General features: G+C 46.1%; 11 non-coding genes across 11 annotated transcripts; all 11 read right to left on the minus strand.

Annotated features, from left to right (window-relative positions):
- Positions 1-473: 473 nt before the first annotated feature.
- LOC130310745 (U2 spliceosomal RNA) lies at positions 474-664 on the minus strand. Its single transcript, XR_008859227.1, has one exon. It is a non-coding gene; the product is annotated as a U2 spliceosomal RNA (small nuclear RNA).
- A 2,095-nt stretch (positions 665-2,759) lies between these two features.
- On the minus strand, positions 2,760-2,950 carry LOC130310746 (U2 spliceosomal RNA). Its single transcript, XR_008859228.1, has one exon. It is a non-coding gene; the product is annotated as a U2 spliceosomal RNA (small nuclear RNA).
- A 2,092-nt stretch (positions 2,951-5,042) lies between these two features.
- Positions 5,043-5,233, minus strand: LOC130310747 (U2 spliceosomal RNA). The gene has a single exon (XR_008859229.1). It is a non-coding gene; the product is annotated as a U2 spliceosomal RNA (small nuclear RNA).
- A 2,103-nt stretch (positions 5,234-7,336) lies between these two features.
- LOC130310748 (U2 spliceosomal RNA) lies at positions 7,337-7,527 on the minus strand. Its single transcript, XR_008859230.1, has one exon. It is a non-coding gene; the product is annotated as a U2 spliceosomal RNA (small nuclear RNA).
- A 2,095-nt stretch (positions 7,528-9,622) lies between these two features.
- Positions 9,623-9,813, minus strand: LOC130310749 (U2 spliceosomal RNA). Its single transcript, XR_008859231.1, has one exon. It is a non-coding gene; the product is annotated as a U2 spliceosomal RNA (small nuclear RNA).
- Positions 9,814-11,916: 2,103 nt separating this feature from the next.
- LOC130310740 (U2 spliceosomal RNA) lies at positions 11,917-12,107 on the minus strand. The gene has a single exon (XR_008859222.1). It is a non-coding gene; the product is annotated as a U2 spliceosomal RNA (small nuclear RNA).
- Positions 12,108-14,202: 2,095 nt separating this feature from the next.
- Positions 14,203-14,393, minus strand: LOC130310750 (U2 spliceosomal RNA). The gene has a single exon (XR_008859232.1). It is a non-coding gene; the product is annotated as a U2 spliceosomal RNA (small nuclear RNA).
- Positions 14,394-16,477: 2,084 nt separating this feature from the next.
- On the minus strand, positions 16,478-16,668 carry LOC130310752 (U2 spliceosomal RNA). Its single transcript, XR_008859234.1, has one exon. It is a non-coding gene; the product is annotated as a U2 spliceosomal RNA (small nuclear RNA).
- Positions 16,669-18,748: 2,080 nt separating this feature from the next.
- Positions 18,749-18,940, minus strand: LOC130310775 (U2 spliceosomal RNA). The gene has a single exon (XR_008859257.1). It is a non-coding gene; the product is annotated as a U2 spliceosomal RNA (small nuclear RNA).
- A 2,100-nt stretch (positions 18,941-21,040) lies between these two features.
- On the minus strand, positions 21,041-21,231 carry LOC130310753 (U2 spliceosomal RNA). The gene has a single exon (XR_008859235.1). It is a non-coding gene; the product is annotated as a U2 spliceosomal RNA (small nuclear RNA).
- Positions 21,232-23,311: 2,080 nt separating this feature from the next.
- On the minus strand, positions 23,312-23,502 carry LOC130310754 (U2 spliceosomal RNA). The gene has a single exon (XR_008859236.1). It is a non-coding gene; the product is annotated as a U2 spliceosomal RNA (small nuclear RNA).
- Between the last annotated feature and the right edge of the window lie 1,740 nt (positions 23,503-25,242).

The following is a 25,242-nucleotide window of genomic DNA, read 5'->3' on the forward strand; positions in this document are numbered from 1 at the left end:
CCCCCCCCCCATGTTATGTTACATAGTTACATAGTTAGTACGGTCGAAAAAAGACATATGTCCATCAAGTTCAACCAGGGAATTAAGGGGTAGGGGTGTGGCGCGATATTGGGGAAGGGATGAGATTTTATATTTCTTCATAAGCATTAATCTTATTTTGTCAATTAGGAACATTCAGCACCCACCCGCTATCAAGGCAGCTGCCTATCATGTCATGCCCTACCTGCACAGGTGTGCTGGCTACTCAAATGATCCAATTAAGGAGGCCATTTAGTCAGCAGCAGCAGAAGTCCTGTGCCTGGACGCTCCAACAGGGGCCAGACACAAGCAGAAGCAGAAGCAGCAGAAGCAGCAGCAGCAGCACCACCTTTTGTTTTTTGGCTGCAGCAGCAAGGCCCACAGGGCTGGCTAGCTGGCTAGCCAGCAAGCAGGTAGCAATGAAAGTAGGAATCTTTCTTTTTAACCCTGTAAGGGGGTGGTGCACTGTACCCGAAGATACTGCCATATCGGGTCAATGCATAGGGCGACGGAAGCAAGCTTCGAAATCGGCCCCCGTTCTCAAAAATCCATTTAATATATGGTCCCCAGATAGGGGACGTATCAGATATTAAACTGATAAGAACAGATACTACACTTGATCTTAGCCAAAAGGCCGAGAAGCGATAACCGTGAAAGGGGCGGGCCCAACAAGGTCCCCTTCATGGGCACTATCACTGCTTGCTGTCAGGGAGGCTGCCAGACAATTTTCCATGCACACTCTGGGCTGGGGGGCAGTCAACCACCAGTACACACAGCAGAACCTAAACCCATACCATTATTGCTAAGCAGCAAGACAGGGGCCCATTGCACTCCCACGGGGCCTTTTTAAATGCAATCCATAACCCGGATTTGCCAGGAACCCTTCTTACTCCTCCTACTTGCATGTGACACTGGGCTTAGGATCTGCATAGGAAACACACACACAAGCACACACCTACCTTTGTTGCCTGCAGATGCCTCCTTGGCTGTCCCCAAACGGTATCAAACCAACACCCACGGGAAGCTGTAAGCATAGAGGACATGCCTGCACCCCATTGGACTTACCTGTGTGGGTTAAATCCGGGTTATTTGACAACCTATGGCGGTGATGGTTCTGCTCAGGCAGAGCAGTGCTGATGCTCCTCATAAAGCTGTCGCTGCTGTGAAGGTTCTAGGTGACATCACAAATCCCTATGGTTACATACACAACAAAGCTGGGTTGTTGTTGTTTACACTCTGCAAGGCCTGTGGAAGTGAGTGACATCATAGCACTGTAGTTCTGAGGGTTCTAGATGGATGCAACAATCTCCTGTTGCTTCTATGAAGGCCATAATAGACGACATCACCAAACAGCTCCATAGTCACATACACAGCAAAGGAGAGATGTTGTTTACACCTAGTGATGTCAGTGGTATTGAGTGACATCACAGCACAGTGCTAAGGCTCCTGGGCCTGGACACAGCAGCGGCTGCAATATCTCAACGGAGAATACGTTTATATATATGTGTGTGTGTGCGCGTATATATATATATATATATATATATATATATATATATATATATATTTCTCCGCCGAAATCACTTTTAAACCCATTTCCACCTTTTTTTCCCTTCTCTTCCTCTTACTTTTTTTTCACGTTTTTTTACGTTTTTCTCCTTTTCGCCTCTTTTCTGGGCGTATTATTCTTCTTTTTCTTCTTTTTTTTCGTCTAATGCATACCCCATCAGTGCAGCAATGCTTATTCAATACCGCCAGCAGATGGAGACACTGGGGGATAATTTTCTAAGGATTTATACTGATTTTTCCTGTCTGAATTTGTCGCACAGAAAGTTGCAGGCCAAATATGTGTGACATTTCTGCGACTTTAGCTTCTAGAGCATTTTTACAACATTATACATAGGTGCTGAATACATAAAAAGCGACTGTTCAGCGACAGACAAGTCGCATCGGCTGAAAGTAGGCCAGAATGTCAGTCCATGTTGGAGCAGGTTTAGATACAGTCTAAAGTATAGATCTCAAAGTCTGTGCACAGAATTTAGCAAGGGCCTCGCACCTTCTGATGCATCAGGTAGGTGCACAATAGCATAGCCTAACCCTCTGTACTTTGGTCTATATTGATGCGGGACATAGACAGCCAGCTGATGACCAATCCATTAGTGCAATGGATGGCTGGAAGCATTTGTCTTTGCCTTTGCAATACCACAGAAGCAATGCATGGTCAATGTACAGCAATGACACACCTGTGTGAACAGCCAGGAGACCCCCCCCCCCCCCCCCCATGTTATGTTACATAGTTACATAGTTAGTACGGTCGAAAAAAGACATATGTCCATCAAGTTCAACCAGGGAATTAAGGGGTGGGGGTGTGGCGCGATATTGGGGAAGGGATGAGATTTTATATTTCTTCATAAGCATTAATCTTATTTTGTCAATTAGGAACATTCAGCACCCACCCGCTATCAAGGCAGCTGCCTATCATGTCATGCCCTACCTGCACAGGTGTGCTGGCTACTCAAATGATCCAATTAAGGAGGCCATTTAGTCAGCAGCAGCAGAAGTCCTGTGCCTGGACGCTCCAACAGGGGCCAGACACAAGCAGAAGCAGAAGCAGCAGAAGCAGCAGCAGCAGCACCACCTTTTGTTTTTTGGCTGCAGCAGCAAGGCCCACAGGGCTGGCTAGCTGGCTAGCCAGCAAGCAGGTAGCAATGAAAGTAGGAATCTTTCTTTTTAACCCTGTAAGGGGGTGGTGCACTGTACCCGAAGATACTGCCATATCGGGTCAATGCATAGGGCGACGGAAGCAAGCTTCGAAATCGGCCCCCGTTCTCAAAAATCCATTTAATATATGGTCCCCAGATAGGGGACGTATCAGATATTAAACTGATAAGAACAGATACTACACTTGATCTTAGCCAAAAGGCCGAGAAGCGATAACCGTGAAAGGGGCAGGCCCAACAAGGTCCCCTTCATGGGCACTATCACTGCTTGCTGTCAGGGAGGCTGCCAGACAATTTTCCATGCACACTCTGGGCTGGGGGGCAGTCAACCACCAGTACACACAGCAGAACCTAAACCCATACCATTATTGCTAAGCAGCAAGACAGGGGCCCATTGCACTCCCACGGGGCCTTTTTAAATGCAATCCATAACCCGGATTTGCCAGGAACCCTTCTTACTCCTCCTACTTGCATGTGACACTGGGCTTAGGATCTGCATAGGAAACACACACACAAGCACACACCTACCTTTGTTGCCTGCAGATGCCTCCTTGGCTGTCCCCAAACGGTATCAAACCAACACCCACGGGAAGCTGTAAGCATAGAGGACATGCCTGCACCCCATTGGACTTACCTGTGTGGGTTAAATCCGGGTTATTTGACAACCTATGGCGGTGATGGTTCTGCTCAGGCAGAGCAGTGCTGATGCTCCTCATAAAGCTGTCGCTGCTGTGAAGGTTCTAGGTGACATCACAAATCCCTATGGTTACATACACAACAAAGCTGGGTTGTTGTTGTTTACACTCTGCAAGGCCTGTGGAAGTGAGTGACATCATAGCACTGTAGTTCTGAGGGTTCTAGATGGATGCAACAATCTCCTGTTGCTTCTATGAAGGCCATAATAGACGACATCACCAAACAGCTCCATAGTCACATACACAGCAAAGGAGAGATGTTGTTTACACCTAGTGATGTCAGTGGTATTGAGTGACATCACAGCACAGTGCTAAGGCTCCTGGGCCTGGACACAGCAGCGGCTGCAATATCTCAACGGAGAATACGTTTATATATATGTGTGTGTGTGCGCGTATATATATATATATATATATATATATATATATATATATATTTCTCCGCCGAAATCACTTTTAAACCCATTTCCACCTTTTTTTCCCTTCTCTTCCTCTTACTTTTTTTTCACGTTTTTTTACGTTTTTCTCCTTTTCGCCTCTTTTCTGGGCGTATTATTCTTCTTTTTCTTCTTTTTTTTCGTCTAATGCATACCCCATCAGTGCAGCAATGCTTATTCAATACCGCCAGCAGATGGAGACACTGGGGGATAATTTTCTAAGGATTTATACTGATTTTTCCTGTCTGAATTTGTCGCACAGAAAGTTGCAGGCCAAATATGTGTGACATTTCTGCGACTTTAGCTTCTAGAGCATTTTTACAACATTATACATAGGTGCTGAATACATAAAAAGCGACTGTTCAGCGACAGACAAGTCGCATCGGCTGAAAGTAGGCCAGAATGTCAGTCCATGTTGGAGCAGGTTTAGATACAGTCTAAAGTATAGATCTCAAAGTCTGTGCACAGAATTTAGCAAGGGCCTCGCACCTTCTGATGCATCAGGTAGGTGCACAATAGCATAGCCTAACCCTCTGTACTTTGGTCTATATTGATGCGGGACATAGACAGCCAGCTGATGACCAATCCATTAGTGCAATGGATGGCTGGAAGCATTTGTCTTTGCCTTTGCAATACCACAGAAGCAATGCATGGTCAATGTACAGCAATGACACACCTGTGTGAACAGCCAGGAGACCCCCCCCCCCCCCCCCCCATGTTATGTTACATAGTTACATAGTTAGTACGGTCGAAAAAAGACATATGTCCATCAAGTTCAACCAGGGAATTAAGGGGTAGGGGTGTGGCGCGATATTGGGGAAGGGATGAGATTTTATATTTCTTCATAAGCATTAATCTTATTTTGTCAATTAGGAACATTCAGCACCCACCCGCTATCAAGGCAGCTGCCTATCATGTCATGCCCTACCTGCACAGGTGTGCTGGCTACTCAAATGATCCAATTAAGGAGGCCATTTAGTCAGCAGCAGCAGAAGTCCTGTGCCTGGACGCTCCAACAGGGGCCAGACACAAGCAGAAGCAGAAGCAGCAGAAGCAGCAGCAGCAGCACCACCTTTTGTTTTTTGGCTGCAGCAGCAAGGCCCACAGGGCTGGCTAGCTGGCTAGCCAGCAAGCAGGTAGCAATGAAAGTAGGAATCTTTCTTTTTAACCCTGTAAGGGGGTGGTGCACTGTACCCGAAGATACTGCCATATCGGGTCAATGCATAGGGCGACGGAAGCAAGCTTCGAAATCGGCCCCCGTTCTCAAAAATCCATTTAATATATGGTCCCCAGATAGGGGACGTATCAGATATTAAACTGATAAGAACAGATACTACACTTGATCTTAGCCAAAAGGCCGAGAAGCGATAACCGTGAAAGGGGCGGGCCCAACAAGGTCCCCTTCATGGGCACTATCACTGCTTGCTGTCAGGGAGGCTGCCAGACAATTTTCCATGCACACTCTGGGCTGGGGGGCAGTCAACCACCAGTACACACAGCAGAACCTAAACCCATACCATTATTGCTAAGCAGCAAGACAGGGGCCCATTGCACTCCCACGGGGCCTTTTTAAATGCAATCCATAACCCGGATTTGCCAGGAACCCTTCTTACTCCTCCTACTTGCATGTGACACTGGGCTTAGGATCTGCATAGGAAACACACACACAAGCACACACCTACCTTTGTTGCCTGCAGATGCCTCCTTGGCTGTCCCCAAACGGTATCAAACCAACACCCACGGGAAGCTGTAAGCATAGAGGACATGCCTGCACCCCATTGGACTTACCTGTGTGGGTTAAATCCGGGTTATTTGACAACCTATGGCGGTGATGGTTCTGCTCAGGCAGAGCAGTGCTGATGCTCCTCATAAAGCTGTCGCTGCTGTGAAGGTTCTAGGTGACATCACAAATCCCTATGGTTACATACACAACAAAGCTGGGTTGTTGTTGTTTACACTCTGCAAGGCCTGTGGAAGTGAGTGACATCATAGCACTGTAGTTCTGAGGGTTCTAGATGGATGCAACAATCTCCTGTTGCTTCTATGAAGGCCATAATAGACGACATCACCAAACAGCTCCATAGTCACATACACAGCAAAGGAGAGATGTTGTTTACACCTAGTGATGTCAGTGGTATTGAGTGACATCACAGCACAGTGCTAAGGCTCCTGGGCCTGGACACAGCAGCGGCTGCAATATCTCAACGGAGAATACGTTTATATATATGTGTGTGTGTGCGCGTATATATATATATATATATATATATATATATATATATATATATATATATATATATTTCTCCGCCGAAATCACTTTTAAACCCATTTCCACCTTTTTTTCCCTTCTCTTCCTCTTACTTTTTTTTCACGTTTTTTTACGTTTTTCTCCTTTTCGCCTCTTTTCTGGGCGTATTATTCTTCTTTTTCTTCTTTTTTTTCGTCTAATGCATACCCCATCAGTGCAGCAATGCTTATTCAATACCGCCAGCAGATGGAGACACTGGGGGATAATTTTCTAAGGATTTATACTGATTTTTCCTGTCTGAATTTGTCGCACAGAAAGTTGCAGGCCAAATATGTGTGACATTTCTGCGACTTTAGCTTCTAGAGCATTTTTACAACATTATACATAGGTGCTGAATACATAAAAAGCGACTGTTCAGCGACAGACAAGTCGCATCGGCTGAAAGTAGGCCAGAATGTCAGTCCATGTTGGAGCAGGTTTAGATACAGTCTAAAGTATAGATCTCAAAGTCTGTGCACAGAATTTAGCAAGGGCCTCGCACCTTCTGATGCATCAGGTAGGTGCACAATAGCATAGCCTAACCCTCTGTACTTTGGTCTATATTGATGCGGGACATAGACAGCCAGCTGATGACCAATCCATTAGTGCAATGGATGGCTGGAAGCATTTGTCTTTGCCTTTGCAATACCACAGAAGCAATGCATGGTCAATGTACAGCAATGACACACCTGTGTGAACAGCCAGGAGACCCCCCCCCCCCCCCCATGTTATGTTACATAGTTACATAGTTAGTACGGTCGAAAAAAGACATATGTCCATCAAGTTCAACCAGGGAATTAAGGGGTAGGGGTGTGGCGCGATATTGGGGAAGGGATGAGATTTTATATTTCTTCATAAGCATTAATCTTATTTTGTCAATTAGGAACATTCAGCACCCACCCGCTATCAAGGCAGCTGCCTATCATGTCATGCCCTACCTGCACAGGTGTGCTGGCTACTCAAATGATCCAATTAAGGAGGCCATTTAGTCAGCAGCAGCAGAAGTCCTGTGCCTGGACGCTCCAACAGGGGCCAGACACAAGCAGAAGCAGAAGCAGCAGAAGCAGCAGCAGCAGCACCACCTTTTGTTTTTTGGCTGCAGCAGCAAGGCCCACAGGGCTGGCTAGCTGGCTAGCCAGCAAGCAGGTAGCAATGAAAGTAGGAATCTTTCTTTTTAACCCTGTAAGGGGGTGGTGCACTGTACCCGAAGATACTGCCATATCGGGTCAATGCATAGGGCGACGGAAGCAAGCTTCGAAATCGGCCCCCGTTCTCAAAAATCCATTTAATATATGGTCCCCAGATAGGGGACGTATCAGATATTAAACTGATAAGAACAGATACTACACTTGATCTTAGCCAAAAGGCCGAGAAGCGATAACCGTGAAAGGGGCGGGCCCAACAAGGTCCTCTTCATGGGCACTATCACTGCTTGCTGTCAGGGAGGCTGCCAGACAATTTTCCATGCACACTCTGGGCTGGGGGGCAGTCAACCACCAGTACACACAGCAGAACCTAAACCCATACCATTATTGCTAAGCAGCAAGACAGGGGCCCATTGCACTCCCACGGGGCCTTTTTAAATGCAATCCATAACCCGGATTTGCCAGGAACCCTTCTTACTCCTCCTACTTGCATGTGACACTGGGCTTAGGATCTGCATAGGAAACACACACACAAGCACACACCTACCTTTGTTGCCTGCAGATGCCTCCTTGGCTGTCCCCAAACGGTATCAAACCAACACCCACGGGAAGCTGTAAGCATAGAGGACATGCCTGCACCCCATTGGACTTACCTGTGTGGGTTAAATCCGGGTTATTTGACAACCTATGGCGGTGATGGTTCTGCTCAAGCAGAGCAGTGCTGATGCTCCTCATAAAGCTGTCGCTGCTGTGAAGGTTCTAGGTGACATCACAAATCCCTATGGTTACATACACAACAAAGCTGGGTTGTTGTTGTTTACACTCTGCAAGGCCTGTGGAAGTGAGTGACATCATAGCACTGTAGTTCTGAGGGTTCTAGATGGATGCAACAATCTCCTGTTGCTTCTATGAAGGCCATAATAGACGACATCACCAAACAGCTCCATAGTCACATACACAGCAAAGGAGAGATGTTGTTTACACCTAGTGATGTCAGTGGTATTGAGTGACATCACAGCACAGTGCTAAGGCTCCTGGGCCTGGACACAGCAGCGGCTGCAATATCTCAACGGAGAATACGTTTATATATATGTGTGTGTGTGCGCGTATATATATATATATATATATATATATATATATATATATATATATATTTCTCCGCCGAAATCACTTTTAAACCCATTTCCACCTTTTTTTCCCTTCTCTTCCTCTTACTTTCTTTTCACGTTTTTTTACGTTTTTCTCCTTTTCGCCTCTTTTCTGGGCGTATTATTCTTCTTTTTCTTCTTTTTTTTCGTCTAATGCATACCCCATCAGTGCAGCAATGCTTATTCAATACCGCCAGCAGATGGAGACACTGGGGGATAATTTTCTAAGGATTTATACTGATTTTTCCTGTCTGAATTTGTCGCACAGAAAGTTGCAGGCCAAATATGTGTGACATTTCTGCGACTTTAGCTTCTAGAGCATTTTTACAACATTATACATAGGTGCTGAATACATAAAAAGCGACTGTTCAGCGACAGACAAGTCGCATCGGCTGAAAGTAGGCCAGAATGTCAGTCCATGTTGGAGCAGGTTTAGATACAGTCTAAAGTATAGATCTCAAAGTCTGTGCACAGAATTTAGCAAGGGCCTCGCACCTTCTGATGCATCAGGTAGGTGCACAATAGCATAGCCTAACCCTCTGTACTTTGGTCTATATTGATGCGGGACATAGACAGCCAGCTGATGACCAATCCATTAGTGCAATGGATGGCTGGAAGCATTTGTCTTTGCCTTTGCAATACCACAGAAGCAATGCATGGTCAATGTACAGCAATGACACACCTGTGTGAACAGCCAGGAGACCCCCCCCCCCCCCCCATGTTATGTTACATAGTTACATAGTTAGTACGGTCGAAAAAAGACATATGTCCATCAAGTTCAACCAGGGAATTAAGGGGTAGGGGTGTGGCGCGATATTGGGGAAGGGATGAGATTTTATATTTCTTCATAAGCATTAATCTTATTTTGTCAATTAGGAACATTCAGCACCCACCCGCTATCAAGGCAGCTGCCTATCATGTCATGCCCTACCTGCACAGGTGTGCTGGCTACTCAAATGATCCAATTAAGGAGGCCATTTAGTCAGCAGCAGCAGAAGTCCTGTGCCTGGACGCTCCAACAGGGGCCAGACACAAGCAGAAGCAGAAGCAGCAGAAGCAGCAGCAGCAGCACCACCTTTTGTTTTTTGGCTGCAGCAGCAAGGCCCACAGGGCTGGCTAGCTGGCTAGCCAGCAAGCAGGTAGCAATGAAAGTAGGAATCTTTCTTTTTAACCCTGTAAGGGGGTGGTGCACTGTACCCGAAGATACTGCCATATCGGGTCAATGCATAGGGCGACGGAAGCAAGCTTCGAAATCGGCCCCCGTTCTCAAAAATCCATTTAATATATGGTCCCCAGATAGGGGACGTATCAGATATTAAACTGATAAGAACAGATACTACACTTGATCTTAGCCAAAAGGCCGAGAAGCGATAACCGTGAAAGGGGCGGGCCCAACAAGGTCCCCTTCATGGGCACTATCACTGCTTGCTGTCAGGGAGGCTGCCAGACAATTTTCCATGCACACTCTGGGCTGGGGGGCAGTCAACCACCAGTACACACAGCAGAACCTAAACCCATACCATTATTGCTAAGCAGCAAGACAGGGGCCCATTGCACTCCCACGGGGCCTTTTTAAATGCAATCCATAACCCGGATTTGCCAGGAACCCTTCTTACTCCTCCTACTTGCATGTGACACTGGGCTTAGGATCTGCATAGGAAACACACACACAAGCACACACCTACCTTTGTTGCCTGCAGATGCCTCCTTGGCTGTCCCCAAACGGTATCAAACCAACACCCACGGGAAGCTGTAAGCATAGAGGACATGCCTGCACCCCATTGGACTTACCTGTGTGGGTTAAATCCGGGTTATTTGACAACCTATGGCGGTGATGGTTCTGCTCAGGCAGAGCAGTGCTGATGCTCCTCATAAAGCTGTCGCTGCTGTGAAGGTTCTAGGTGACATCACAAATCCCTATGGTTACATACACAACAAAGCTGGGTTGTTGTTGTTTACACTCTGCAAGGCCTGTGGAAGTGAGTGACATCATAGCACTGTAGTTCTGAGGGTTCTAGATGGATGCAACAATCTCCTGTTGCTTCTATGAAGGCCATAATAGACGACATCACCAAACAGCTCCATAGTCACATACACAGCAAAGGAGAGATGTTGTTTACACCTAGTGATGTCAGTGGTATTGAGTGACATCACAGCACAGTGCTAAGGCTCCTGGGCCTGGACACAGCAGCGGCTGCAATATCTCAACGGAGAATACGTTTATATATATGTGTGTGTGTGCGCGTATATATATATATATATATATATATATATATATATATATATATATATATATTTCTCCGCCGAAATCACTTTTAAACCCATTTCCACCTTTTTTTCCCTTCTCTTCCTCTTACTTTTTTTTCACGTTTTTTTACGTTTTTCTCCTTTTCGCCTCTTTTCTGGGCGTATTATTCTTCTTTTTCTTCTTTTTTTTCGTATAATGCATACCCCATCAGTGCAGCAATGCTTATTCAATACCGCCAGCAGATGGAGACACTGGGGGATAATTTTCTAAGGATTTATACTGATTTTTCCTGTCTGAATTTGTCGCACAGAAAGTTGCAGGCCAAATATGTGTGACATTTCTGCGACTTTAGCTTCTAGAGCATTTTTACAACATTATACATAGGTGCTGAATACATAAAAAGCGACTGTTCAGCGACAGACAAGTCGCATCGGCTGAAAGTAGGCCAGAATGTCAGTCCATGTTGGAGCAGGTTTAGATACAGTCTAAAGTATAGATCTCAAAGTCTGTGCACAGAATTTAGCAAGGGCCTCGCACCTTCTGATGCATCAGGTAGGTGCACAATAGCATAGCCTAACCCTCTGTACTTTGGTCTATATTGATGCGGGACATAGACAGCCAGCTGATGACCAATCCATTAGTGCAATGGATGGCTGGAAGCATTTGTCTTTGCCTTTGCAATACCACAGAAGCAATGCATGGTCAATGTACAGCAATGACACACCTGTGTGAACAGCCAGGAGACCCCCCCCCCCCCCCCCCCCATGTTATGTTACATAGTTACATAGTTAGTACGGTCGAAAAAAGACATATGTCCATCAAGTTCAACCAGGGAATTAAGGGGTAGGGGTGTGGCGCGATATTGGGGAAGGGATGAGATTTTATATTTCTTCATAAGCATTAATCTTATTTTGTCAATTAGGAACATTCAGCACCCACCCGCTATCAAGGCAGCTGCCTATCATGTCATGCCCTACCTGCACAGGTGTGCTGGCTACTCAAATGATCCAATTAAGGAGGCCATTTAGTCAGCAGCAGCAGAAGTCCTGTGCCTGGACGCTCCAACAGGGGCCAGACACAAGCAGAAGCAGAAGCAGCAGAAGCAGCAGCAGCAGCACCACCTTTTGTTTTTTGGCTGCAGCAGCAAGGCCCACAGGGCTGGCTAGCTGGCTAGCCAGCAAGCAGGTAGCAATGAAAGTAGGAATCTTTCTTTTTAACCCTGTAAGGGGGTGGTGCACTGTACCCGAAGATACTGCCATATCGGGTCAATGCATAGGGCGACGGAAGCAAGCTTCAAAATCGGCCCCCGTTCTCAAAAATCCATTTAATATATGGTCCCCAGATAGGGGACGTATCAGATATTAAACTGATAAGAACAGATACTACACTTGATCTTAGCCAAAAGGCCGAGAAGCGATAACCGTGAAAGGGGCGGGCCCAACAAGGTCCCCTTCATGGGCACTATCACTGCTTGCTGTCAGGGAGGCTGCCAGACAATTTTCCATGCACACTCTGGGCTGGGGGGCAGTCAACCACCAGTACACACAGCAGAACCTAAACCCATACCATTATTGCTAAGCAGCAAGACAGGGGCCCATTGCACTCCCACGGGGCCTTTTTAAATGCAATCCATAACCCGGATTTGCCAGGAACCCTTCTTACTCCTCCTACTTGCATGTGACACTGGGCTTAGGATCTGCATAGGAAACACACACACAAGCACACACCTACCTTTGTTGCCTGCAGATGCCTCCTTGGCTGTCCCCAAACGGTATCAAACCAACACCCACGGGAAGCTGTAAGCATAGAGGACATGCCTGCACCCCATTGGACTTACCTGTGTGGGTTAAATCCGGGTTATTTGACAACCTATGGCGGTGATGGTTCTGCTCAGGCAGAGCAGTGCTGATGCTCCTCATAAAGCTGTCGCTGCTGTGAAGGTTCTAGGTGACATCACAAATCCCTATGGTTACATACACAACAAAGCTGGGTTGTTGTTGTTTACACTCTGCAAGGCCTGTGGAAGTGAGTGACATCATAGCACTGTAGTTCTGAGGGTTCTAGATGGATGCAACAATCTCCTGTTGCTTCTATGAAGGCCATAATAGACGACATCACCAAACAGCTCCATAGTCACATACACAGCAAAGGAGAGATGTTGTTTACACCTAGTGATGTCAGTGGTATTGAGTGACATCACAGCACAGTGCTAAGGCTCCTGGGCCTGGACACAGCAGCGGCTGCAATATCTCAACGGAGAATACGTTTATATATATGTGTGTGTGTGCGCGTATATATATATATATATATATATATATATATATATATATATATATATTTCTCCGCCGAAATCACTTTTAAACCCATTTCCACCTTTTTTTCCCTTCTCTTCCTCTTACTTTTTTTTCACGTTTTTTTACGTTTTTCTCCTTTTCGCCTCTTTTCTGGGCGTATTATTCTTCTTTTTCTTCTTTTTTTTCGTCTAATGCATACCCCATCAGTGCAGCAATGCTTATTCAATACCGCCAGCAGATGGAGACACTGGGGGATAATTTTTTAAGGATTTATACTGATTTTTCCTGTCTGAATTTGTCGCACAGAAAGTTGCAGGCCAAATATGTGTGACATTTCTGCGACTTTAGCTTCTAGAGCATTTTTACAACATTATACATAGGTGCTGAATACATAAAAAGCGACTGTTCAGCGACAGACAAGTCGCATCGGCTGAAAGTAGGCCAGAATGTCAGTCCATGTTGGAGCAGGTTTAGATACAGTCTAAAGTATAGATCTCAAAGTCTGTGCACAGAATTTAGCAAGGGCCTCGCACCTTCTGATGCATCAGGTAGGTGCACAATAGCATAGCCTAACCCTCTGTACTTTGGTCTATATTGATGCGGGACATAGACAGCCAGCTGATGACCAATCCATTAGTGCAATGGATGGCTGGAAGCATTTGTCTTTGCCTTTGCAATACCACAGAAGCAATGCATGGTCAATGTACAGCAATGACACACCTGTGTGAACAGCCAGGAGACCCCCCCCCCCCCCCCATGTTATGTTACATAGTTACATAGTTAGTACGGTCGAAAAAAGACATATGTCCATCAAGTTCAACCAGGGAATTAAGGGGTAGGGGTGTGGCGCGATATTGGGGAAGGGATGAGATTTTATATTTCTTCATAAGCATTAATCTTATTTTGTCAATTAGGAACATTCAGCACCCACCCGCTATCAAGGCAGCTGCCTATCATGTCATGCCCTACCTGCACAGGTGTGCTGGCTACTCAAATGATCCAATTAAGGAGGCCATTTAGTCAGCAGCAGCAGAAGTCCTGTGCCTGGACGCTCCAACAGGGGCCAGACACAAGCAGAAGCAGAAGCAGCAGAAGCAGCAGCAGCAGCACCACCTTTTGTTTTTTGGCTGCAGCAGCAAGGCCCACAGGGCTGGCTAGCTGGCTAGCCAGCAAGCAGGTAGCAATGAAAGTAGGAATCTTTCTTTTTAACCCTGTAAGGGGGTGGTGCACTGTACCCGAAGATACTGCCATATCGGGTCAATGCATAGGGCGACGGAAGCAAGCTTCGAAATCGGCCCCCGTTCTCAAAAATCCATTTAATATATGGTCCCCAGATAGGGGACGTATCAGATATTAAACTGATAAGAACAGATACTACACTTGATCTTAGCCAAAAGGCCGAGAAGCGATAACCGTGAAAGGGGCGGGCCCAACAAGGTCCCCTTCATGGGCACTATCACTGCTTGCTGTCAGGGAGGCTGCCAGACAATTTTCCATGCACACTCTGGGCTGGGGGGCAGTCAACCACCAGTACACACAGCAGAACCTAAACCCATACCATTATTGCTAAGCAGCAAGACAGGGGCCCATTGCACTCCCACGGGGCCTTTTTAAATGCAATCCATAACCCGGATTTGCCAGGAACCCTTCTTACTCCTCCTACTTGCATGTGACACTGGGCTTAGGATCTGCATAGGAAACACACACACAAGCACACACCTACCTTTGTTGCCTGCAGATGCCTCCTTGGCTGTCCCCAAACGGTATCAAACCAACACCCACGGGAAGCTGTAAGCATAGAGGACATGCCTGCACCCCATTGGACTTACCTGTGTGGGTTAAATCCGGGTTATTTGACAACCTATGGCGGTGATGGTTCTGCTCAGGCAGAGCAGTGCTGATGCTCCTCATAAAGCTGTCGCTGCTGTGAAGGTTCTAGGTGACATCACAAATCCCTATGGTTACATACACAACAAAGCTGGGTTGTTGTTGTTTACACTCTGCAAGGCCTGTGGAAGTGAGTGACATCATAGCACTGTAGTTCTGAGGGTTCTAGATGGATGCAACAATCTCCTGTTGCTTCTATGAAGGCCATAATAGACGACATCACCAAACAGCTCCATAGTCACATACACAGCAAAGGAGAGATGTTGTTTACACCTAGTGATGTCAGTGGTATTGAGTGACATCACAGCACAGTGCTAAGGCTCCTGGGCCTGGACACAGCAGCGGCTGCAATATCTCAACGGAGAATACGTTTATATATATGTGTGTGTGTGCGCGTATATATATATATATATATATATATATATATATATATATATATTTCTCCGCCGAAATCACTTTTAAACCCATTTCCACCTTTTTTTCCCTTCTCTTCCTCTTACTTTTTTTTCACGTTTTTTTACGTTTTTCTCCTTTTCGCCTCTTTTCTGGGCGTATTATTCTTCTTTTTCTTCTTTTTTTTCGTCTAATGCATACCCCATCAGTGCAGCAATGCTTATTCAATACCGCCAGCAGATGGAGACACTGGGGGATAATTTTCTAAGGATTTATACTGATTTTTCCTGTCTGAATTTGTCGCACAGAAAGTTGCAGGCCAAATATGTGTGACATTTCTGCGACTTTAGCTTCTAGAGCATTTTTACAACATTATACATAGGTGCTGAATACATAAAAAGCGACTGTTCAGCGACAGACAAGTCGCATCGGCTGAAAGTAGGCCAGAATGTCAGTCCATGTTGGAGCAGGTTTAGATACAGTCTAAAGTATAGATCTCAAAGTCTGTGCACAGAATTTAGCAAGGGCCTCGCACCTTCTGATGCATCAGGTAGGTGCACAATAGCATAGCCTAACCCTCTGTACTTTGGTCTATATTGATGCGGGACATAGACAGCCAGCTGATGACCAATCCATTAGTGCAATGGATGGCTGGAAGCATTTGTCTTTGCCTTTGCAATACCACAGAAGCAATGCATGGTCAATGTACAGCAATGACACACCTGTGTGAACAGCCAGGAGACCCCCCCCCATGTTATGTTACATAGTTACATAGTTAGTACGGTCGAAAAAAGACATATGTCCATCAAGTTCAACCAGGGAATTAAGGGGTAGGGGTGTGGCGCGATATTGGGGAAGGGATGAGATTTTATATTTCTTCATAAGCATTAATCTTATTTTGTCAATTAGGAACATTCAGCACCCACCCGCTATCAAGGCAGCTGCCTATCATGTCATGCCCTACCTGCACAGGTGTGCTGGCTACTCAAATGATCCAATTAAGGAGGCCATTTAGTCAGCAGCAGCAGAAGTCCTGTGCCTGGACGCTCCAACAGGGGCCAGACACAAGCAGAAGCAGAAGCAGCAGAAGCAGCAGCAGCAGCACCACCTTTTGTTTTTTGGCTGCAGCAGCAAGGCCCACAGGGCTGGCTAGCTGGCTAGCCAGCAAGCAGGTAGCAATGAAAGTAGGAATCTTTCTTTTTAACCCTGTAAGGGGGTGGTGCACTGTACCCGAAGATACTGCCATATCGGGTCAATGCATAGGGCGACGGAAGCAAGCTTCGAAATCGGCCCCCGTTCTCAAAAATCCATTTAATATATGGTCCCCAGATAGGGGACGTATCAGATATTAAACTGATAAGAACAGATACTACACTTGATCTTAGCCAAAAGGCCGAGAAGCGATAACCGTGAAAGGGGCGGGCCCAACAAGGTCCCCTTCATGGGCACTATCACTGCTTGCTGTCAGGGAGGCTGCCAGACAATTTTCCATGCACACTCTGGGCTGGGGGGCAGTCAACCACCAGTACACACAGCAGAACCTAAACCCATACCATTATTGCTAAGCAGCAAGACAGGGGCCCATTGCACTCCCACGGGGCCTTTTTAAATGCAATCCATAACCCGGATTTGCCAGGAACCCTTCTTACTCCTCCTACTTGCATGTGACACTGGGCTTAGGATCTGCATAGGAAACACACACACAAGCACACACCTACCTTTGTTGCCTGCAGATGCCTCCTTGGCTGTCCCCAAACGGTATCAAACCAACACCCACGGGAAGCTGTAAGCATAGAGGACATGCCTGCACCCCATTGGACTTACCTGTGTGGGTTAAATCCGGGTTATTTGACAACCTATGGCGGTGATGGTTCTGCTCAGGCAGAGCAGTGCTGATGCTCCTCATAAAGCTGTCGCTGCTGTGAAGGTTCTAGGTGACATCACAAATCCCTATGGTTACATACACAACAAAGCTGGGTTGTTGTTGTTTACACTCTGCAAGGCCTGTGGAAGTGAGTGACATCATAGCACTGTAGTTCTGAGGGTTCTAGATGGATGCAACAATCTCCTGTTGCTTCTATGAAGGCCATAATAGACGACATCACCAAACAGCTCCATAGTCACATACACAGCAAAGGAGAGATGTTGTTTACACCTAGTGATGTCAGTGGTATTGAGTGACATCACAGCACAGTGCTAAGGCTCCTGGGCCTAGACACAGCAGCGGCTGCAATATCTCAACGGAGAATACGTTTATATATATGTGTGTGTGTGCGCGTATATATATATATATATATATATATATATATTTCTCCGCCGAAATCACTTTTAAACCCATTTCCACCTTTTTTTCCCTTCTCTTCCTCTTACTTTTTTTTCACGTTTTTTTACGTTTTTCTCCTTTTCGCCTCTTTTCTGGGCGTATTATTCTTCTTTTTCTTCTTTTTTTTCGTCTAATGCATACCCCATCAGTGCAGCAATGCTTATTCAATACCGCCAGCAGATGGAGACACTGGGGGATAATTTTCTAAGGATTTATACTGATTTTTCCTGTCTGAATTTGTCGCACAGAAAGTTGCAGGCCAAATATGTGTGACATTTCTGCGACTTTAGCTTCTAGAGCATTTTTACAACATTATACATAGGTGCTGAATACATAAAAAGCGACTGTTCAGCGACAGACAAGTCGCATCGGCTGAAAGTAGGCCAGAATGTCAGTCCATGTTGGAGCAGGTTTAGATACAGTCTAAAGTATAGATCTCAAAGTCTGTGCACAGAATTTAGCAAGGGCCTCGCACCTTCTGATGCATCAGGTAGGTGCACAATAGCATAGCCTAACCCTCTGTACTTTGGTCTATATTGATGCGGGACATAGACAGCCAGCTGATGACCAATCCATTAGTGCAATGGATGGCTGGAAGCATTTGTCTTTGCCTTTGCAATACCACAGAAGCAATGCATGGTCAATGTACAGCAATGACACACCTGTGTGAACAGCCAGGAGACCCCCCCCCCCCCCCCATGTTATGTTACATAGTTACATAGTTAGTACGGTCGAAAAAAGACATATGTCCATCAAGTTCAACCAGGGAATTAAGGGGTAGGGGTGTGGCGCGATATTGGGGAAGGGATGAGATTTTATATTTCTTCATAAGCATTAATCTTATTTTGTCAATTAGGAACATTCAGCACCCACCCGCTATCAAGGCAGCTGCCTATCATGTCATGCCCTACCTGCACAGGTGTGCTGGCTACTCAAATGATCCAATTAAGGAGGCCATTTAGTCAGCAGCAGCAGAAGTCCTGTGCCTGGACGCTCCAACAGGGGCCAGACACAAGCAGAAGCAGAAGCAGCAGAAGCAGCAGCAGCAGCACCACCTTTTGTTTTTTGGCTGCAGCAGCAAGGCCCACAGGGCTGGCTAGCTGGCTAGCCAGCAAGCAGGTAGCAATGAAAGTAGGAATCTTTCTTTTTAACCCTGTAAGGGGGGTGGTGCACTGTACCCGAAGATACTGCCATATCGGGTCAATGCATAGGGCGACGGAAGCAAGCTTCGAAATCGGCCCCCGTTCTCAAAAATCCATTTAATATATGGTCCCCAGATAGGGGACGTATCAGATATTAAACTGATAAGAACAGATACTACACTTGATCTTAGCCAAAAGGGCCGAGAAGCGATAACCGTGAAAGGGGCGGGCCCAACAAGGTCCCCTTCATGGGCACTATCACTGCTTGCTGTCAGGGAGGCTGCCAGACAATTTTCCATGCACACTCTGGGCTGGGGGGCAGTCAACCACCAGTACACACAGCAGAACCTAAACCCATACCATTATTGCTAAGCAGCAAGACAGGGGCCCATTGCACTCCCACGGGGCCTTTTTAAATGCAATCCATAACCCGGATTTGCCAGGAACCCTTCTTACTCCTCCTACTTGCATGTGACACTGGGCTTAGGATCTGCATAGGAAACACACACACAAGCACACACCTACCTTTGTTGCCTGCAGATGCCTCCTTGGCTGTCCCCAAACGGTATCAAACCAACACCCACGGGAAGCTGTAAGCATAGAGGACATGCCTGCACCCCATTGGACTTACCTGTGTGGGTTAAATCCGGGTTATTTGACAACCTATGGCGGTGATGGTTCTGCTCAGCAGAGCAGTGCTGATGCTCCTCATAAAGCTGTCGCTGCTGTGAAGGTTCTAGGTGACATCACAAATCCCTATGGTTACATACACAACAAAGCTGGGTTGTTGTTGTTTACACTCTGCAAGGCCTGTGGAAGTGAGTGACATCATAGCACTGTAGTTCTGAGGGTTCTAGATGGATGCAACAATCTCCTGTTGCTTCTATGAAGGCCATAATAGACGACATCACCAAACAGCTCCATAGTCACATACACAGCAAAGGAGAGATGTTGTTTACACCTAGTGATGTCAGTGGTATTGAGTGACATCACAGCACAGTGCTAAGGCTCCTGGGCCTGGACACAGCAGCGGCTGCAATATCTCAACGGAGAATACGTTTATATATATGTGTGTGTGTGCGCGTATATATATATATATATATATATATATATATATATATATATATATTTCTCCGCCCGAAATCACTTTTAAACCCATTTCCACCTTTTTTTCCCTTCTCTTCCTCTTACTTTTTTTTCACGTTTTTTTACGTTTTTCTCCTTTTCGCCTCTTTTCTGGGCGTATTATTCTTCTTTTTCTTCTTTTTTTCGTCTAATGCATACCCCATCAGTGCAGCAATGCTTATTCAATACCGCCAGCAGATGGAGACACTGGGGGATAATTTTCTAAGGATTTATACTGATTTTTCCTGTCTGAATTTGTCGCACAGAAAGTTGCAGGGCCAAATATGTGTGACATTTCTGCGACTTTAGCTTCTAGAGCATTTTTACAACATTATACATAGGTGCTGAATACATAAAAAGCGACTGTTCAGCGACAGACAAGTCGCATCGGCTGAAAGTAGGCCAGAATGTCAGTCCATGTTGGAGCAGGTTAGATACAGTCTAAAGTATAGATCTCAAAGTCTGTGCACAGAATTTAGCAAGGGCCTCGCACCTTCTGATGCATCAGGTAGGTGCACAATAGCATAGCCTAACCCTCTGTACTTGGTCTATATTGATGCGGGACATAGACAGCCAGCTGATGACCAATCCATTAGTGCAATGGATGGCTGGAAGCATTTGTCTTTGCCTTTGCAATACCACAGAAGCAATGCATGGTCAATGTACAGCAATGACACACCTGTGTGAACAGCCAGGAGACCCCCCCCCCCCCCCCCCCATGTTATGTTACATAGTTACATAGTTAGTACGGTCGAAAAAAGACATATGTCCATCAAGTTCAACCAGGGAATTAAGGGTAGGGGTGTGGCGCGATATTGGGGAAGGGATGAGATTTTATATTTCTTCATAAGCATTAATCTTATTTTGTCAATTAGGAACATTCAGCACCCACCCGCTATCAAGGCAGCTGCCTATCATGTCATGCCCTACCTGCACAGGTGTGCTGGCTACTCAAATGATCCAATTAAGGAGGCCATTTAGTCAGCAGCAGCAGAAGTCCTGTGCCTGGACGCTCCAAACAGGGGCCAGACACAAGCAGAAGCAGAAGCAGCAGAAGCAGCAGCAGCAGCACCACCTTTTGTTTTTTTGGCTGCAGCAGCAGCAAGGCCCACAGGGCTGGCTAGATGGCTAGCCAGCAAGCAGGTAGCAATGAAAGTAGGGAATCTTTTCTTTTTAACCCTGTAAGGGGGTGGTGCACTGTACCCGAAGATACTGCCATATCGGGTCAATGCATAGGGCGACGGAAGCAAGCTTCGAAATCGGCCCCCGTTCTCAAAAATCCATTTAATATATGGTCCCCAGATAGGGGACGTATCAGATATTAAACTGATAAGAACAGATACTACACTTGATCTTAGCCAAAAGGCCGAGAAGCGATAACCGTGAAAGGGGCGGGCCCAACAAGGTCCCCTTCATGGGCACTATCACTGCTTGCTGTCAGGGAGGCTGCCAGACAATTTTCCATGCACACTCTGGCTGGGGGGCAGTCAACCACCAGTACACACAGCAGAACCTAAACCCATACCATTATTGCTAAGCAGCAAGACAGGGGCCCATTGCACTCCCACGGGGCCTTTTTAAATGCAATCCATAACCCGGATTTGCCAGGAACCCTTCTTACTCCTCCTACTTGCATGTGACACTGGGCTTAGGATCTGCATAGGAAACACACACACAAGCACACACCTACCTTTGTTGCCTGCAGATGCCTCCTTGGCTGTCCCCAAACGGTATCAAACCAACACCCACGGGAAGCTGTAAGCATAGAGGACATGCCTGCACCCCATTGGACTTACCTGTGTGGGTTAAATCCGGGTTATTTGACAACCTATGGCGGTGATGGTTCTGCTCAGGCAGAGCAGTGCTGATGCTCCTCATAAAGCTGTCGCTGCTGTGAAGGTTCTAGGTGACATCACAAATCCCTATGGTTACATACACAACAAAGCTGGGTTGTTGTTGTTTACACTCTGCAAGGCCTGTGGAAGTGAGTGACATCATAGCACTGTAGTTCTGAGGGTTCTAGATGGATGCAACAATCTCCTGTTGCTTCTATGAAGGCCATAATAGACGACATCACCAAACAGCTCCATAGTCACATACACAGCAAAGGAGAGATGTTGTTTACACCCTAGTGATGTCAGTGGTATTGAGTGACATCACAGCACAGTGCTAAGGCTCCTGGGCCTGGACACAGCAGCGGCTGCAATATCTCAACGGAGAATACGTTTATATATATGTGTGTGTGTGCGCGTATATATATATTATATATATATATATATATTTTCTCCGCCGAAATCACTTTTAAACCCATTTCCACCTTTTTTTCCCTTCTCTTCCTCTTACTTTTTTTTCACGTTTTTTTACGTTTTTCTCCTTTTCGCCTCTTTTCTGGCGTATTATTCTTCTTTTTCTTCTTTTTTTTCGTCTAATGCATACCCCATCAGTGCAGCAATGCTTATTCAATACCGCCAGCAGATGGAGACACTGGGGGATAATTTTCTAAGGATTTATACTGATTTTTCCTGTCTGAATTTGTCGCACAGAAAGTTGCAGGCCAAATATGTGTGACATTTCTGCGACTTTAGCTTCTAGAGCATTTTTACAACATTATACATAGGTGCTGAATACATAAAAAGCGACTGTTCAGCGACAGACAAGTCGCATCGGCTGAAAGTAGGCCAGAATGTCAGTCCATGTTGGAGCAGGTTTAGATACAGTCTAAAGTATAGATCTCAAAGTCTGTGCACAGAATTTAGCAAGGGCCTCGCACCTTCTGATGCATCAGGTAGGTGCACAATAGCATAGCCTAACCCTCTGTACTTTGGTCTATATTGATGCGGGACATAGACAGCCAGCTGATGACCAATCCATTAGTGCAATGGATGGCTGGAAGCATTTGTCTTTGCCTTTGCAATACCACAGAAGCAATGCATGGTCAATGTACAGCAATGACACACCTGTGTGAACAGCCAGGAGACCCCCCCCCCCCCCCCCCATGTTATGTTACATAGTTACATAGTTAGTACGGTCGAAAAAAGACATATGTCCATCAAGTTCAACCAGGGAATTAAGGGGTAGGGGTGTGGCGCGATATTGGGGAAGGGATGAGATTTTATATTTCTTCATAAGCATTAATCTTATTTTGTCAATTAGGAACATTCAGCACCCACCCGCTATCAAGGCAGCTGCCTATCATGTCATGCCCTACCTGCACAGGTGTGCTGGCTACTCAAATGATCCAATTAAGGAGGCCATTTAGTCAGCAGCAGCAGAAGTCCTGTGCCTGGACGCTCCAACAGGGGCCAGACACAAGCAGAAGCAGAAGCAGCAGAAGCAGCAGCAGCAGCACCACCTTTTGTTTTTTGGCTGCAGCAGCAAGGCCCACAGGGCTGGCTAGCTGGCTAGCCAGCAAGCAGGTAGCAATGAAAGTAGGAATCTTTCTTTTTAACCCTGTAAGGGGGTGGTGCACTGTACCCGAAGATACTGCCATATCGGGTCAATGCATAGGGCGACGGAAGCAAGCTTCGAAATCGGCCCCCGTTCTCAAAAATCCATTTAATATATGGTCCCCAGATAGGGGACGTATCAGATATTAAACTGATAAGAACAGATACTACACTTGATCTTAGCCAAAAGGCCGAGAAGCGATAACCGTGAAAGGGGCGGGCCCAACAAGGTCCCCTTCATGGGCACTATCACTGCTTGCTGTCAGGGAGGCTGCCAGACAATTTTCCATGCACACTCTGGGCTGGGGGGCAGTCAACCACCAGTACACACAGCAGAACCTAAACCCATACCATTATTGCTAAGCAGCAAGACAGGGGCCCATTGCACTCCCACGGGGCCTTTTTAAATGCAATCCATAACCCGGATTTGCCAGGAACCCTTCTTACTCCTCCTACTTGCATGTGACACTGGGCTTAGGATCTGCATAGGAAACACACACACAAGCACACACCTACCTTTGTTGCCTGCAGATGCCTCCTTGGCTGTCCCCAAACGGTATCAAACCAACACCCACGGGAAGCTGTAAGCATAGAGGACATGCCTGCACCCCATTGGACTTACCTGTGTGGGTTAAATCCGGGTTATTTGACAACCTATGGCGGTGATGGTTCTGCTCAGGCAGAGCAGTGCTGATGCTCCTCATAAAGCTGTCGCTGCTGTGAAGGTTCTAGGTGACATCACAAATCCCTATGGTTACATACACAACAAAGCTGGGTTGTTGTTGTTTACACTCTGCAAGGCCTGTGGAAGTGAGTGACATCATAGCACTGTAGTTCTGAGGGTTCTAGATGGATGCAACAATCTCCTGTTGCTTCTATGAAGGCCATAATAGACGACATCACCAAACAGCTCCATAGTCACATACACAGCAAAGGAGAGATGTTGTTTACACCTAGTGATGTCAGTGGTATTGAGTGACATCACAGCACAGTGCTAAGGCTCCTGGGCCTGGACACAGCAGCGGCTGCAATATCTCAACGGAGAATACGTTTATATATATGTGTGTGTGTGCGCGTATATATATATATATATATATATATATATATATATATATATATATATATTTCTCCGCCGAAATCACTTTTAAACCCATTTCCACCTTTTTTTCCCTTCTCTTCCTCTTACTTTTTTTTCACGTTTTTTTACGTTTTTCTCCTTTTCGCCTCTTTTCTGGGCGTATTATTCTTCTTTTTCTTCTTTTTTTTTCGTCTAATGCATACCCCATCAGTGCAGCAATGCTTATTCAATACCGCCAGCAGATGGAGACACTGGGGGATAATTTTCTAAGGATTTATACTGATTTTTCCTGTCTGAATTTGTCGCACAGAAAGTTGCAGGCCAAATATGTGTGACATTTCTGCGACTTTAGCTTCTAGAGCATTTTTACAACATTATACATAGGTGCTGAATACATAAAAAGCGACTGTTCAGCGACAGACAAGTCGCATCGGCTGAAAGTAGGCCAGAATGTCAGTCCATGTTGGAGCAGGTTTAGATACAGTCTAAAGTATAGATCTCAAAGTCTGTGCACAGAATTTAGCAAGGGCCTCGCACCTTCTGATGCATCAGGTAGGTGCACAATAGCATAGCCTAACCCTCTGTACTTTGGTCTATATTGATGCGGGACATAGACAGCCAGCTGATGACCAATCCATTAGTGCAATGGATGGCTGGAAGCATTTGTCTTTGCCTTTGCAATACCACAGAAGCAATGCATGGTCAATGTACAGCAATGACACACCTGTGTGAACAGCCAGGAGACCCCCCCCCCCCCCCCCCCATGTTATGTTACATAGTTACATAGTTAGTACGGTCGAAAAAAGACATATGTCCATCAAGTTCAACCAGGGAATTAAGGGGTAGGGGTGTGGCGCGATATTGG

This window comes from Hyla sarda, unplaced genomic scaffold (genome assembly GCF_029499605.1).
Source record: "Hyla sarda isolate aHylSar1 unplaced genomic scaffold, aHylSar1.hap1 scaffold_1596, whole genome shotgun sequence".
NCBI lineage: Eukaryota > Metazoa > Chordata > Amphibia > Anura > Hylidae > Hyla > Hyla sarda.